This window comes from Mytilus californianus, unplaced genomic scaffold, assembly GCF_021869535.1.
Source record: "Mytilus californianus isolate M0D057914Y unplaced genomic scaffold, xbMytCali1.0.p SCAF_5, whole genome shotgun sequence".
Taxonomy (NCBI): Eukaryota; Metazoa; Mollusca; class Bivalvia; order Mytilida; family Mytilidae; genus Mytilus; species Mytilus californianus.
The window spans coordinates 32,012,796-32,028,675 of record NW_026262701.1 but is presented as its reverse complement, the minus strand read 5'-3'; the positions used below and the strand labels follow the sequence as shown (position 1 = coordinate 32,028,675).

The 15,880-nt window shown below is 34.4% G+C and overlaps 12 non-coding genes across 12 annotated transcripts; all 12 read left to right on the top strand.

Annotated features, from left to right (window-relative positions):
* The first annotated feature begins 5,720 nt into the window (after nucleotides 1–5,720).
* Trnal-uaa (transfer RNA leucine (anticodon UAA)) lies at nucleotides 5,721–5,803 on the top strand. Its single transcript has one exon. It is a non-coding gene; the product is annotated as a tRNA-Leu (tRNA).
* Nucleotides 5,804–6,394: 591 nt separating this feature from the next.
* Trnal-uaa (transfer RNA leucine (anticodon UAA)) lies at nucleotides 6,395–6,477 on the top strand. The gene has a single exon. It is a non-coding gene; the product is annotated as a tRNA-Leu (tRNA).
* Nucleotides 6,478–7,069: 592 nt separating this feature from the next.
* Nucleotides 7,070–7,152, top strand: Trnal-uaa (transfer RNA leucine (anticodon UAA)). Its single transcript has one exon. It is a non-coding gene; the product is annotated as a tRNA-Leu (tRNA).
* Nucleotides 7,153–7,743: 591 nt separating this feature from the next.
* On the top strand, nucleotides 7,744–7,826 carry Trnal-uaa (transfer RNA leucine (anticodon UAA)). Its single transcript has one exon. It is a non-coding gene; the product is annotated as a tRNA-Leu (tRNA).
* Nucleotides 7,827–8,418: 592 nt separating this feature from the next.
* Trnal-uaa (transfer RNA leucine (anticodon UAA)) lies at nucleotides 8,419–8,501 on the top strand. The gene has a single exon. It is a non-coding gene; the product is annotated as a tRNA-Leu (tRNA).
* A 592-nt stretch (nucleotides 8,502–9,093) lies between these two features.
* On the top strand, nucleotides 9,094–9,176 carry Trnal-uaa (transfer RNA leucine (anticodon UAA)). The gene has a single exon. It is a non-coding gene; the product is annotated as a tRNA-Leu (tRNA).
* Nucleotides 9,177–9,767: 591 nt separating this feature from the next.
* Trnal-uaa (transfer RNA leucine (anticodon UAA)) lies at nucleotides 9,768–9,850 on the top strand. The gene has a single exon. It is a non-coding gene; the product is annotated as a tRNA-Leu (tRNA).
* A 2,886-nt stretch (nucleotides 9,851–12,736) lies between these two features.
* On the top strand, nucleotides 12,737–12,819 carry Trnal-uaa (transfer RNA leucine (anticodon UAA)). The gene has a single exon. It is a non-coding gene; the product is annotated as a tRNA-Leu (tRNA).
* A 591-nt stretch (nucleotides 12,820–13,410) lies between these two features.
* Trnal-uaa (transfer RNA leucine (anticodon UAA)) lies at nucleotides 13,411–13,493 on the top strand. Its single transcript has one exon. It is a non-coding gene; the product is annotated as a tRNA-Leu (tRNA).
* A 592-nt stretch (nucleotides 13,494–14,085) lies between these two features.
* Trnal-uaa (transfer RNA leucine (anticodon UAA)) lies at nucleotides 14,086–14,168 on the top strand. The gene has a single exon. It is a non-coding gene; the product is annotated as a tRNA-Leu (tRNA).
* A 591-nt stretch (nucleotides 14,169–14,759) lies between these two features.
* On the top strand, nucleotides 14,760–14,842 carry Trnal-uaa (transfer RNA leucine (anticodon UAA)). Its single transcript has one exon. It is a non-coding gene; the product is annotated as a tRNA-Leu (tRNA).
* A 586-nt stretch (nucleotides 14,843–15,428) lies between these two features.
* Trnal-uaa (transfer RNA leucine (anticodon UAA)) lies at nucleotides 15,429–15,511 on the top strand. Its single transcript has one exon. It is a non-coding gene; the product is annotated as a tRNA-Leu (tRNA).
* The last annotated feature ends 369 nt before the right edge of the window (nucleotides 15,512–15,880 follow it).

Below are 15,880 nucleotides of genomic sequence, written 5' to 3'. Positions count from 1 at the left end.
CCTACAACTCATTGATTCATTGCTTCAGCATTGACTATCCTTTCTTAAATTTTCGAATGTTGCAAAGACAAAACAAGCTCATCAAATAATAGCATGATATATCTTTTTTACGATTTACAGGGCATATCAATTTAATTTGACAATAACTGTCGCTTCTATTGATGACAATCTGACTTGGTGCTAAGAACATGAAAAACCAATTCCCGTTTTAGGGCACAATATCTTACATCTGAATATGTTTGTTCTTTCTAGCTTTTCAAAGAGTCACTGTCAATTTTCATTCCCTATTTCTTTACCCTCGATCTTTCTTATTAAGTATGCTGATCTTTGCGCTATGCTTGCAATGGAGACAAGACCTTCAGCTGTTTATTCTGAATTTTTTAAGGGAATTGTACTTTTTGAAAAAAAACGTTTTCAAACATTGGCTTTTGACCAAGTCCATGAACAAAACAACGCACTCGTAAAAGGTGATAGTGGTGTTATCGGTTCAACACAGGATCCTATAGTTCCTAGGCGATGGATGTTGGCCGGACCAGAAGTAAGTAGACTTGTTAGTGAATTTTTGACTGTTTATGGAAATGTTGAAATGAAAATAATAAATAGTCCTGAAGAAGCACATGCTTAGAATTTTTTTTTTACAAAACGAACAGACTACGTGTCATTCTTTCAAAAATAGGTTATTACTTTGAAGAAGAATGAACCTACTTGACGTGTTCTTTAGATGAAAAAAAAAGATGCATTGATTATGAAGTAGCCAAAGAGATAGCAAAAAAATAAAAAGCAGACACAGGGGAATTGTATGGTTTGTTTAAATAATTGAGAGAAATCAGGTTTTTATGAACCTTTAAAGTACAAACAAGTATGCTCTCTTTTGTCGTTAGAAAAATACTGATACCAGTGCTGAAACTCAAAACCTGATGTCGTCTTTGGTGTGTATTACGGCGACAGTCTGAAAAGTGAAGCAAGAAAGATTCGCGGAACAGGCTCTGGAAGAAAAGTAACAGTGCACAGCAGACCTCCAAGGTCATGGAACACTTTTCTGCGATGTGATGAAAACAAAACGGAACGGAACTGGTCGTTTTTTTTTTTTGGCAAACAAAATTATTGTATTCAACACAGACATCAAAGTCGTTATCACCATAGAGCAGAATGTTCTCGTGAATAAAGCATTCGATGTTGACCAGATTGCACCATACACCCACGAGGAGGCTGACACACGTATGGTCTTGTGTGCATACTATGTTATTGTATGTCAAATATGCATCAGTTAATTTACGTTTTTTGATTGAGTTAAGCCTTCCAATTGATATTTTATAGTGTGTTTTTCTATGTTGTGATGTTATACTATTGTTTCAAAAAAGGGAGAAGGTTTGGTACCATTAAAACGTTAAATCCCGCTGCAAATGTTTGCACCTGTCCTAAGTCAGGAATCTGATTACAGAAGTTGCCGTCTGTTTATGTAGTTCATACGTGTTTCTCGTTTCTCGTTTTTATATAGATTAGACCGTTGGTTTTTCCGTTTGAATGGTTTTACGCTAGTAATTTTGGGACCCTTTATAGCTTGCTGTTTGGTGTGAGCCAAGGCTCCGTGTTGAAGGCCGTACCTTGACCTATAATGGTTTACTTTTATAAATTGTAACTTGGATGGAGAGTTGTCTCATTGGCACTCATACCACATCTTCCTATATCTATCAATAGATAAGTGCTGATACTGATTTCGTTGTGACGGTGTATATTGCATTGCATAGCTATATGAAAAAAAGTAAAATAACACAAATACAGAACTCTAAGGAAATTCAGAACGGAAAGTTCTTTATCAAATGGCGAAATCAAAAGCTCAAACACATCAAACGAATTAAAGAAAACTGTCATATTCCTGACTTGGTACAGACATTTCCTTATGTAGAACATGGTGGTTTGAACCTGGTTTTATAGCTAGCTAAACCTCTCACGTGTATGACAATCGCATAGAATTCCATTATATTGACAACAATGTATGAGCAAAACAAACAGACATGGTAGGTTAAAATGTCAAAAATTTGCATTCTATGGATTGCTTAAGGCAAAGGAAATAACTTTCAATAGATTCCAATTCATTATGTAGCAAGATCGCTCTTTCCAAAAGCTGCGCTTCCCTTTTTCCATACATTCACTAGTTGTAACACGGTTTCTGCTTTTGTTGGTAAGGCAAAAAAGTCATCACGGCAGGCCTAGAATGTGTTTCAAGAGATTTTTCAATATTCCAGTCGTCCAGTGGATGTGACAAATGATGAAATTTCCATATCTTTGGAATTTGGAGCCGTTATATATGACCAATCCAGCAGCATTGATAAGGTAAATGAAGCACACCGTGACCTTTTGCATGTAAACAACATTCATATAAAGCCAATCCACCATATAAATAAAGGCAACAGTAGTATACCGCTGTTCAATAGTCATAATTCGATTAAGCAAAAACAAATCCGGATAACAATATATGTCTGCTCTTATCCAGTATATTAAGAGGTCAATTTTACAAGCTAGACAAACTTTGGGCCAGTATTTATGTCGCAATCAACAGTTGTCATCACCATATAGAGATGTTTAGAAAAGATGCTTCAAGTGCTTTCGTTCCGGATTGTCAAACACTGCATCGTGCAGCTGTAACTGTGGTGGAGTCATTTAAAAAAAGGATATTATATTAAAGAAACAACGCATGCGCAATGCATGAAACTCCCAATTTATATTTGTTTTAATATTAAGATAACAATTGGCATTCCCATGGGAACCAACTGTGCCCCTCTTCTTGTCGACTCGTTCATTTATTCAAATGAGGCTGACTTCATACAGGAATTTGTTAGGAAGAAAGAAAAAAAGTTAGCAGTATCATTTAACTTTACTTTCCGCTATAAAAATGATGTTCTCTCACTAAATAATTCAAAATTTGGTGACTATGTTGAACTCATCTATCCCATCGAACTTGAGATAGAGAATACAACAGATACAGTTAAGTCTGCCTCATATCTTGACTTACTTCTACAAATTATGAGTGTGAATGTCCCTTTGGTATCTTTCTCCTCTGTTTTAGATATGTTGCAATGCATTTAATGACAGTAAATCCTTTATAAGAATGTGATATAAGGTCTCGTGATTATTTAACTTTTTTACAAATTCTAAATAACCAATAATACGAAAATCATTGAACGTGGCAATTATTTTGAAAAAAGGTAAAAATTCAAGTGGCCAAGAGTTTATTTCGATAATGTGGACTATAAGGATGCTACAGGCCAAATCTGGAGATTGTGTCATCAAGTGAATTATTTTGAAAGCTTCCCGCTGGATCATTTTAAAAACGTTCTTCTTTTCAATAGATTCATTGCCATATTTTTGTTTTTACTGAAAAGGAAATTATGTATTTGAACGCGTCGCAAGTTTTTATTTGTTACCTATCAAAAACGTACTAATAAGAAATTCCTACATAAATTGCCAGTCAGATGTCATGTTCACGGTAGGTATAGTGTCGGTCTGGAATCGTGTTTTTCGAGTGATTTGATCGGGTTTTTTCGAGTGTGGCCACGTTTTTTCGAGTGAGTATGATCAAAAATGCAAACAAACAGACTTCTTTTCTGGTAAGACGTAAAAAAAAAGATGCCTGAACCTAATATTTAATATCATAGAAGGTAAATTAGTATTTGTGATAAAAATTTATTATCAATTTATTATCAACCTCACATTATTTTGTTTTAAAAGTGTTTAATTTTAGCCTTACAATGCTTTATTCCAAACTATAGATGAAAGCCATTTTTATACACATACCAATGCAAATGTCAATGGAAATGCTTACATGGAATCTATATATACTTAGATATACAGACACTTTACAAAAGTTCTTGTTTTTATATTGAAAAGTACATTTTGGAGAGTAAATACATTTTATATGTCCGTTTTTTTTAAAACAAAATTCCTATGGCTTAAAATGTATATGTCAGTGCATTTACGTTTAAAAACATTGAAAAATGTTAAAATAAAGTACTTTTCAAAGCACGGAACAATGCATTAACCCAGGTTAATAATGTTGTATTAACACGTACATTTCATAAAAAGGCACCGTTCATTTGTATTCAGATAGCTTCACGAAAGTGTACCGATATGGATTTCATACAGTAAATATTTCGTGATGTAAAAAATCTTTATGTGAGCTTAGACATGTTGGATTCAGACGTACGTACACATACTGTGTAAAGCGTGTAAATGTGTTAAAAGAAAATACATCCTAAATGCTTCATTTTCTGTTAGTCTTGATGATAATATTAGTTATCTGGGTGTAATCAAGGTTGTACACAATTTTACACCGGTGACGGAAAATTCATACTCCATGAGGTGCATCCGAAGGGTGTATTTATTTTCAAACCCGGTTTAAAATTCCGTACACCCCTGATTTCACCAAGATAACGATTTTATTTCTTATGAAGCGTTCCATTTCTCATTTCTTTACCGGGGTGTGAAATTGAAAAATGCTTATGAAGAACTTCCACGACATTATTTTGTGTGTAACCCATGTTGCTGTGCATTGTCAGATATTACCTATTTAAAATTTTTCTTTTTTTTCGAGAAATTTGAAAATATTGTTGTTTTTTTTTAATTTTGGGATTTTTTTTATTTTTTGCACCCAAAATTTGTTTTGGGGTATTTTTTGCAATCTTTATTTATAAATTTGGCAAAATTTTTCTTTTTTGAAAATTTTGGCAAAACTTTATCCCCGGGTGTTTGTTTCCATCAGAAATTAAAAGAATTTTATTTGTGAGGTGTACATATATTATATGCACATTTCGGTTTTTCAGTGGTAGCCGAAATTTCCCGAACTTCATCCCGAACGTCCTCTGTTACAGGATTTATTGTTTATTGGTTCTCGTCTTGAACATGCATGAAATATTTGCCACTGGACGTTAAGCAGCCAACAATCAAATCAATCATTGTCCGTTTATAAATTTCAAAATCATACAGAAACTGAGGATGTTTTTGGCTATTTTTTTTAGGTCCTTTTGGTTTTCAAATGTGTCGGTTCTTATACATCCTTGGCTTTCAAATATTCTACTTTTAGCGTTCTGGGTGAAAGTAAATCCAGAAAAGAACCGGATCATTTGTTGAAAAACCCGGACGTCTTAGATGTTGCTCTCGAAAATAAAACACGGACAATATAAAACAATGAATTATGAGTGAACTACATGGAAATTGTGCGTCGTTTAATTGTTCTCAAAATATATATAGCATTCAGAATAAGATGAACAGTCACGAATACAGCTATTATATTCGCGAAATAGCAGTAAATCGATCTGATCGCATGTTATATCACTCAAAAAAACCTGATCCACACTCGAAAAAAGTGGACCGATTCACTCGCAAAAACACGATCTCAGCCGGACACTATACCTACCGTGATATGTTGATCTTGAATGAACTAATGTAAGTCAACATTGAAAATATTGCGTTTTGATTTTCGTTGTCTACAAATGTAGTTCGCATCTAATTGCTAGTATATCTTTCAAATCAAGTTTTACTTAATTGAATATTTCTGCACGAAATAAGTTGAATCGCACGGGATTTTCGATGAAAAGGCTGTCTATTTGTTTACGTTTCCTTTGCGGTATCTCATTTAAACAATTGCGACTTACAAATGAAATGCGAGCAGTGTGATAAGTAGCTATAAGTTCATCTAAACATTTAAGAATCCTATTTGTAACAGTGTGGTGGCCGAGTGGTTAAGGCGTTGGACTTAAGTTCCAATGGACGTATGTCCGCGTGGGTTCGAACCCCACCCGCACTAGTCTTATTTTTATTACACCAAATTGACATCTGGTCTGAAACTGAGTGAATTGTACCCGAGTGCAGGAACTAACAATATCGAATAAGCGATGTGATTAAAGTTCAGAAATAAAGATCTACAGTTGCAACTGGAAGAGTAAAGGTTTTAAATTGTAATTAACGGCAGTCTTTTTCTTATTGCAACTTCAATCAGAAGTTACGCTGAAAGTGACTATAAGCAGGTGTTATGACCACTACTCCTTTATGACAGGAAACATATTGTATGTAACATTGCTTTCGTGTTGCGAATTGATTTTTTAGCTGAAATTGTCGTTTATGAGATAATACAATATTTTTTTCTTTTCTCTATATATATGATTATAAAAATTCCTATAGTAACGGTACTCGGGTTGACAAAAATCAAGTTTTACTTAATTGAATATTTCTGCACGAAATAAGTTGAATCGCACGGGATTTTCGATGAAAAGGCTGTCTATTTGTTTACGTTTCCTTTGCGGTATCTCATTTAAACAATTGCGACTTACAAATGAATGCGAGCAGTGTGATAAGTAGCTATAAGTTCATCTAAACATTTAAGAATCCCATTTGTAACAGTGTGGTGGCCGAGTGGTTAAGGCGTTGGACTTAAGTTCCAATGGACGTATGTCCGCGTGGGTTCGAACCCCACCCGCACTAGTCTTATTTTTATTACACCAAATTGACATCTGGTCTGAAACTGAGTCAATTGTACCCGAGTGCAGGAACTAACAATATCGAATAAGCGATGTGATTAAAGTTCAGAAATAAAGATCTACAGTTGCAACTGGAAGAGTAAAGGTTATAAATTGTAATTAACGGCAGTCTTTTTCTTATTGCAACTTCAATCAGAAGTTACGCTGAAAGTGACTATAAGCAGGTGTTATGACCACTACTCCTTTATGACAGGAAACATATTGTATGTAACATTGCTTTCGTGTTGCGAATTGATTTTTTAGCTGAAATTGTCGTTTATGAGATAATACAATATTTTTTTCTTTTCTCTATATATATGATTATAAAAATTCCTATAGTAACGGTACTCGGGTTGACAAAAATCAAGTTTTACTTAATTGAATATTTCTGCACGAAATAAGTTGAATCGCACGGGATTTTCGATGAAAAGGCTGTCTATTTGTTTACGTTTCCTTTGCGGTATCTCATTTAAACAATTGCGACTTACAAATGAAATGCGAGCAGTGTGATAAGTAGCTATAAGTTCATCTAAACATTTAAGAATCCTATTTGTAACAGTGTGGTGGCCGAGTGGTTAAGGCGTTGGACTTAAGTTCCAATGGACGTATGTCCGCGTGGGTTCGAACCCCACCCGCACTAGTCTTATTTTTATTACACCAAATTGACATCTGGTCTGAAACTGAGTCAATTGTACCCGAGTGCAGGAACTAACAATATCGAATAAGCGATGTGATTAAAGTTCAGAAATAAAGATCTACAGTTGCAACTGGAAGAGTAAAGGTTTTAAATTGTAATTAACGGCAGTCTTTTTCTTATTGCAACTTCAATCAGAAGTTACGCTGAAAGTGACTATAAGCAGGTGTTATGACCACTACTCCTTTATGACAGGAAACATATTGTATGTAACATTGCTTTCGTGTTGCGAATTGATTTTTTAGCTGAAATTGTCGTTTATGAGATAATACAATATTTTTTTCTTTTCTCTATATATATGATTATAAAAATTCCTATAGTAACGGTACTCGGGTTGACAAAAATCAAGTTTTACTTAATTGAATATTTCTGCACGAAATAAGTTGAATCGCACGGGATTTTCGATGAAAAGGCTGTCTATTTGTTTACGTTTCCTTTGCGGTATCTCATTTAAACAATTGCGACTTACAAATGAATGCGAGCAGTGTGATAAGTAGCTATAAGTTCATCTAAACATTTAAGAATCCCATTTGTAACAGTGTGGTGGCCGAGTGGTTAAGGCGTTGGACTTAAGTTCCAATGGACGTATGTCCGCGTGGGTTCGAACCCCACCCGCACTAGTCTTATTTTTATTACACCAAATTGACATCTGGTCTGAAACTGAGTCAATTGTACCCGAGTGCAGGAACTAACAATATCGAATAAGCGATGTGATTAAAGTTCAGAAATAAAGATCTACAGTTGCAACTGGAAGAGTAAAGGTTATAAATTGTAATTAACGGCAGTCTTTTTCTTATTGCAACTTCAATCAGAAGTTACGCTGAAAGTGACTATAAGCAGGTGTTATGACCACTACTCCTTTATGACAGGAAACATATTGTATGTAACATTGCTTTCGTGTTGCGAATTGATTTTTTAGCTGAAATTGTCGTTTATGAGATAATACAATATTTTTTTCTTTTCTCTATATATATGATTATAAAAATTCCTATAGTAACGGTACTCGGGTTGACAAAAATCAAGTTTTACTTAATTGAATATTTCTGCACGAAATAAGTTGAATCGCACGGGATTTTCGATGAAAAGGCTGTCTATTTGTTTACGTTTCCTTTGCGGTATCTCATTTAAACAATTGCGACTTACAAATGAAATGCGAGCAGTGTGATAAGTAGCTATAAGTTCATCTAAACATTTAAGAATCCTATTTGTAACAGTGTGGTGGCCGAGTGGTTAAGGCGTTGGACTTAAGTTCCAATGGACGTATGTCCGCGTGGGTTCGAACCCCACCCGCACTAGTCTTATTTTTATTACACCAAATTGACATCTGGTCTGAAACTGAGTGAATTGTACCCGAGTGCAGGAACTAACAATATCGAATAAGCGATGTGATTAAAGTTCAGAAATAAAGATCTACAGTTGCAACTGGAAGAGTAAAGGTTTTAAATTGTAATTAACGGCAGTCTTTTTCTTATTGCAACTTCAATCAGAAGTTACGCTGAAAGTGACTATAAGCAGGTGTTATGACCACTACTCCTTTATGACAGGAAACATATTGTATGTAACATTGCTTTCGTGTTGCGAATTGATTTTTTAGCTGAAATTGTCGTTTATGAGATAATACAATATTTTTTTCTTTTCTCTATATATATGATTATAAAAATTCCTATAGTAACGGTACTCGGGTTGACAAAAATCAAGTTTTACTTAATTGAATATTTCTGCACGAAATAAGTTGAATCGCACGGGATTTTCGATGAAAAGGCTGTCTATTTGTTTACGTTTCCTTTGCGGTATCTCATTTAAACAATTGCGACTTACAAATGAAATGCGAGCAGTGTGATAAGTAGCTATAAGTTCATCTAAACATTTAAGAATCCTATTTGTAACAGTGTGGTGGCCGAGTGGTTAAGGCGTTGGACTTAAGTTCCAATGGACGTATGTCCGCGTGGGTTCGAACCCCACCCGCACTAGTCTTATTTTTATTACACCAAATTGACATCTGGTCTGAAACTGAGTGAATTGTACCCGAGTGCAGGAACTAACAATATCGAATAAGCGATGTGATTAAAGTTCAGAAATAAAGATCTACAGTTGCAACTGGAAGAGTAAAGGTTTTAAATTGTAATTAACGGCAGTCTTTTTCTTATTGCAACTTCAATCAGAAGTTACGCTGAAAGTGACTATAAGCAGGTGTTATGACCACTACTCCTTTATGACAGGAAACATATTGTATGTAACATTGCTTTCGTGTTGCGAATTGATTTTTTAGCTGAAATTGTCGTTTATGAGATAATACAATATTTTTTTCTTTTCTCTATATATATGATTATAAAAATTCCTATAGTAACGGTACTCGGGTTGACAAAAATCAAGTTTTACTTAATTGAATATTTCTGCACGAAATAAGTTGAATCGCACGGGATTTTCGATGAAAAGGCTGTCTATTTGTTTACGTTTCCTTTGCGGTATCTCATTTAAACAATTGCGACTTACAAATGAATGCGAGCAGTGTGATAAGTAGCTATAAGTTCATCTAAACATTTAAGAATCCCATTTGTAACAGTGTGGTGGCCGAGTGGTTAAGGCGTTGGACTTAAGTTCCAATGGACGTATGTCCGCGTGGGTTCGAACCCCACCCGCACTAGTCTTATTTTTATTACACCAAATTGACATCTGGTCTGAAACTGAGTCAATTGTACCCGAGTGCAGGAACTAACAATATCGAATAAGCGATGTGATTAAAGTTCAGAAATAAAGATCTACAGTTGCAACTGGAAGAGTAAAGGTTATAAATTGTAATTAACGGCAGTCTTTTTCTTATTGCAACTTCAATCAGAAGTTACGCTGAAAGTGACTATAAGCAGGTGTTATGACCACTACTCCTTTATGACAGGAAACATATTGTATGTAACATTGCTTTCGTGTTGCGAATTGATTTTTTAGCTGAAATTGTCGTTTATGAGATAATACAATATTTTTTTCTTTTCTCTATATATATGATTATAAAAATTCCTATAGTAACGGTACTCGGGTTGACAAAAATCAAGTTTTACTTAATTGAATATTTCTGCACGAAATAAGTTGAATCGCACGGGATTTTCGATGAAAAGGCTGTCTATTTGTTTACGTTTCCTTTGCGGTATCTCATTTAAACAATTGCGACTTACAAATGAAATGCGAGCAGTGTGATAAGTAGCTATAAGTTCATCTAAACATTTAAGAATCCTATTTGTAACAGTGTGGTGGCCGAGTGGTTAAGGCGTTGGGAAGGCCTGACTTCCGGTTTGTGTTTTGAAATGGTTACACGTATTTTCTGAGTAGCGAAAATTCTTCTGTTTCTAAGGTTAAGCTCGGATATCCAAGCAGGGAAAGTGGAATATATTTTCGAACCTTGTTGACAGTAAGTGATTTTGAACTATTTAAGGAAAAAAACATTTGTAAAGAAGAATTATTAATCAAAGGTATCGTGTAGCTTTCAAGGCTGGAGGCACCATAAGGTTTTTTTTCATTAATAAAATTTAGACAATTAGTTTGAGATGAATATGGATAAGTTACCGAAGTTTCTATTAAGTGCTATAAAAAGTGCGTGTGATGAATTTAGTACAATTACATATAGTGTACATGGTGACGATGAAAAAGCTAGAATATCAATAATGTTTTCAAAATCTGACAATAAGCAGGTGAAACGTAAATCTGGGGCAGCATTGAGAAGAGATAACAAGCGATTAAGAGAATACAATGAAAGCAGCAATAAAATACAAGTTACAAGTTTAGATACATTAGACAATATAACTGTAGAAACCGAAAATAATATTACGAGTGTTAGAATGGATGAATTCAATATGGAATGTGAAAATGAACCCAAAGATGCCTCTGGATATACATCAAAACAGTTAGGTGACAATGTAGAACGGTTATATGTAAACATAGATGACTCGTCTAACAGGTTTAGCGACGTACACATAAACCGGTTAGATTCAAGTATTGACACACCTGTAGAGAAGACAATAGTTACAAAATTAAAACCCAATCGAATAGTCAAACATAAAGATAACGAACCGAATGTTGATACGGAAAAGTGCGATTTAGATACTAGTAGTTCATCACAACCATTACATGAAGAATTTGGAAAAATAGTTTATAAAAAAAGTCGAGTTGGCCGAGATGTGTTGATTGGAAAGGTTAAAAATAGAAAATTGTTAATTACATACGAAATGGATAGAATGGCAATTAAAACATTGAATGATGATGATTACAATTACGAACATTATGAAGAATTGGTTTTAAAAGAATTTGAAGATGTGACAGAAACAATTTTTTGGAACGATAGGGTTAATTATGGAATTGAGAAAATGATTGACTACGTGAAACAACATAATTTGTAATGTAAAAGTTATTTAATATGATAAGTCTTGTGCGAGATAGGAACGAGTGACCTTTGTATGACAGTGTTTTTGTATGTGTGTGGCTTTTGTTTATTGATTTAATATGAAATATAGGCAATACAATGTATTTCCAATGTTCGTGTCATATTTAGAAAATACATCGTATTCATTAACTTGCGTTTCTGGAATGGATATTACCAGCCGTACATGCATATAATGTGAATCTTTGACTTTTAATAGAGACACTTTTACATTCATGGAAAATATTGACTATAAATATGATTTAATAACTAACAATTTGTTTGACAATAGTTTAAAAAAAAAAAAAAAAAAAAAGGTTTTTAATTGTATGTAAGTGAATACAAAAGAATGATATGGTAAGAGTGAGGAAGCCTATGAGTATAGGGACTTGATGTTTTCTGTGATATATGTAAATATTGTAAAAAGTGAGATGAAGTTGAATAAATATACAAGATAAAAAAAAAAAAAAAAGGCGTTGGACTTAAGTTCCAATGGACGTATGTCCGCGTGGGTTCGAACCCCACCCGCACTAGTCTTATTTTTATTACACCAAATTGACATCTGGTCTGAAACTGAGTGAATTGTACCCGAGTGCAGGAACTAACAATATCGAATAAGCGATGTGATTAAAGTTCAGAAATAAAGATCTACAGTTGCAACTGGAAGAGTAAAGGTTTTAAATTGTAATTAACGGCAGTCTTTTTCTTATTGCAACTTCAATCAGAAGTTACGCTGAAAGTGACTATAAGCAGGTGTTATGACCACTACTCCTTTATGACAGGAAACATATTGTATGTAACATTGCTTTCGTGTTGCGAATTGATTTTTTAGCTGAAATTGTCGTTTATGAGATAATACAATATTTTTTTCTTTTCTCTATATATATGATTATAAAAATTCCTATAGTAACGGTACTCGGGTTGACAAAAATCAAGTTTTACTTAATTGAATATTTCTGCACGAAATAAGTTGAATCGCACGGGATTTTCGATGAAAAGGCTGTCTATTTGTTTACGTTTCCTTTGCGGTATCTCATTTAAACAATTGCGACTTACAAATGAAATGCGAGCAGTGTGATAAGTAGCTATAAGTTCATCTAAACATTTAAGAATCCTATTTGTAACAGTGTGGTGGCCGAGTGGTTAAGGCGTTGGACTTAAGTTCCAATGGACGTATGTCCGCGTGGGTTCGAACCCCACCCGCACTAGTCTTATTTTTATTACACCAAATTGACATCTGGTCTGAAACTGAGTGAATTGTACCCGAGTGCAGGAACTAACAATATCGAATAAGCGATGTGATTAAAGTTCAGAAATAAAGATCTACAGTTGCAACTGGAAGAGTAAAGGTTTTAAATTGTAATTAACGGCAGTCTTTTTCTTATTGCAACTTCAATCAGAAGTTACGCTGAAAGTGACTATAAGCAGGTGTTATGACCACTACTCCTTTATGACAGGAAACATATTGTATGTAACATTGCTTTCGTGTTGCGAATTGATTTTTTAGCTGAAATTGTCGTTTATGAGATAATACAATATTTTTTTCTTTTCTCTATATATATGATTATAAAAATTCCTATAGTAACGGTACTCGGGTTGACAAAAATCAAGTTTTACTTAATTGAATATTTCTGCACGAAATAAGTTGAATCGCACGGGATTTTCGATGAAAAGGCTGTCTATTTGTTTACGTTTCCTTTGCGGTATCTCATTTAAACAATTGCGACTTACAAATGAATGCGAGCAGTGTGATAAGTAGCTATAAGTTCATCTAAACATTTAAGAATCCCATTTGTAACAGTGTGGTGGCCGAGTGGTTAAGGCGTTGGACTTAAGTTCCAATGGACGTATGTCCGCGTGGGTTCGAACCCCACCCGCACTAGTCTTATTTTTATTACACCAAATTGACATCTGGTCTGAAACTGAGTCAATTGTACCCGAGTGCAGGAACTAACAATATCGAATAAGCGATGTGATTAAAGTTCAGAAATAAAGATCTACAGTTGCAACTGGAAGAGTAAAGGTTATAAATTGTAATTAACGGCAGTCTTTTTCTTATTGCAACTTCAATCAGAAGTTACGCTGAAAGTGACTATAAGCAGGTGTTATGACCACTACTCCTTTATGACAGGAAACATATTGTATGTAACATTGCTTTCGTGTTGCGAATTGATTTTTTAGCTGAAATTGTCGTTTATGAGATAATACAATATTTTTTTCTTTTCTCTATATATATGATTATAAAAATTCCTATAGTAACGGTACTCGGGTTGACAAAAATCAAGTTTTACTTAATTGAATATTTCTGCACGAAATAAGTTGAATCGCACGGGATTTTCGATGAAAAGGCTGTCTATTTGTTTACGTTTCCTTTGCGGTATCTCATTTAAACAATTGCGACTTACAAATGAAATGCGAGCAGTGTGATAAGTAGCTATAAGTTCATCTAAACATTTAAGAATCCTATTTGTAACAGTGTGGTGGCCGAGTGGTTAAGGCGTTGGACTTAAGTTCCAATGGACGTATGTCCGCGTGGGTTCGAACCCCACCCGCACTAGTCTTATTTTTATTACACCAAATTGACATCTGGTCTGAAACTGAGTCAATTGTACCCGAGTGCAGGAACTAACAATATCGAATAAGCGATGTGATTAAAGTTCAGAAATAAAGATCTACAGTTGCAACTGGAAGAGTAAAGGTTTTAAATTGTAATTAACGGCAGTCTTTTTCTTATTGCAACTTCAATCAGAAGTTACGCTGAAAGTGACTATAAGCAGGTGTTATGACCACTACTCCTTTATGACAGGAAACATATTGTATGTAACATTGCTTTCGTGTTGCGAATTGATTTTTTAGCTGAAATTGTCGTTTATGAGATAATACAATATTTTTTTCTTTTCTCTATATATATGATTATAAAAATTCCTATAGTAACGGTACTCGGGTTGACAAAAATCAAGTTTTACTTAATTGAATATTTCTGCACGAAATAAGTTGAATCGCACGGGATTTTCGATGAAAAGGCTGTCTATTTGTTTACGTTTCCTTTGCGGTATCTCATTTAAACAATTGCGACTTACAAATGAATGCGAGCAGTGTGATAAGTAGCTATAAGTTCATCTAAACATTTAAGAATCCCATTTGTAACAGTGTGGTGGCCGAGTGGTTAAGGCGTTGGACTTAAGTTCCAATGGACGTATGTCCGCGTGGGTTCGAACCCCACCCGCACTAGTCTTATTTTTATTACACCAAATTGACATCTGGTCTGAAACTGAGTCAATTGTACCCGAGTGCAGGAACTAACAATATCGAATAAGCGATGTGATTAAAGTTCAGAAATAAAGATCTACAGTTGCAACTGGAAGAGTAAAGGTTATAAATTGTAATTAACGGCAGTCTTTTTCTTATTGCAACTTCAATCAGAAGTTACGCTGAAAGTGACTATAAGCAGGTGTTATGACCACTACTCCTTTATGACAGGAAACATATTGTATGTAACATTGCTTTCGTGTTGCGAATTGATTTTTTAGCTGAAATTGTCGTTTATGAGATAATACAATATTTTTTTCTTTTCTCTATATATATGATTATAAAAATTCCTATAGTAACGGTACTCGGGTTGACAAAAATCAAGTTTTACTTAATTGAATATTTCTGCACGAAATAAGTTGAATCGCACGGGATTTTCGATGAAAAGGCTGTCTATTTGTTTACGTTTCCTTTGCGGTATCTCATTTAAACAATTGCGACTTACAAATGAAATGCGAGCAGTGTGATAAGTAGCTATAAGTTCATCTAAACATTTAAGAATTGTAACAGTGTGGTGGCCGAGTGGTTAAGGCGTTGGACTTAAGTTCCAATGGACGTATGTCCGCGTGGGTTCGAACCCCACCCGCACTAGTCTTATTTTTATTACACCAAATTGACATCTGGTCTGAAACTGAGTCAATTGTACCCGAGTGCAGGAACTAACAATATCGAATAAGCGATGTGATTAAAGTTCAGAAATAAAGATCTACAGTTGCAACTGGAAGAGTAAAGGTTATAAATTGTAATTAACGGCAGTCTTTTTCTTATTGCAACTTCAATCAGAAGTTACGCTGAAAGTGACTATAAGCAGGTGTTATGACCACTACTCCTTTATGACAGGAAACATATTGTATGTAACATTGCTTTCGTGTTGCGAATTGATTTTTTAGCTGAAATTGTCGTTTATGAGATAATACAATATTTTTTTCTTTTCTCTATATATATGATTATAAAAATTCC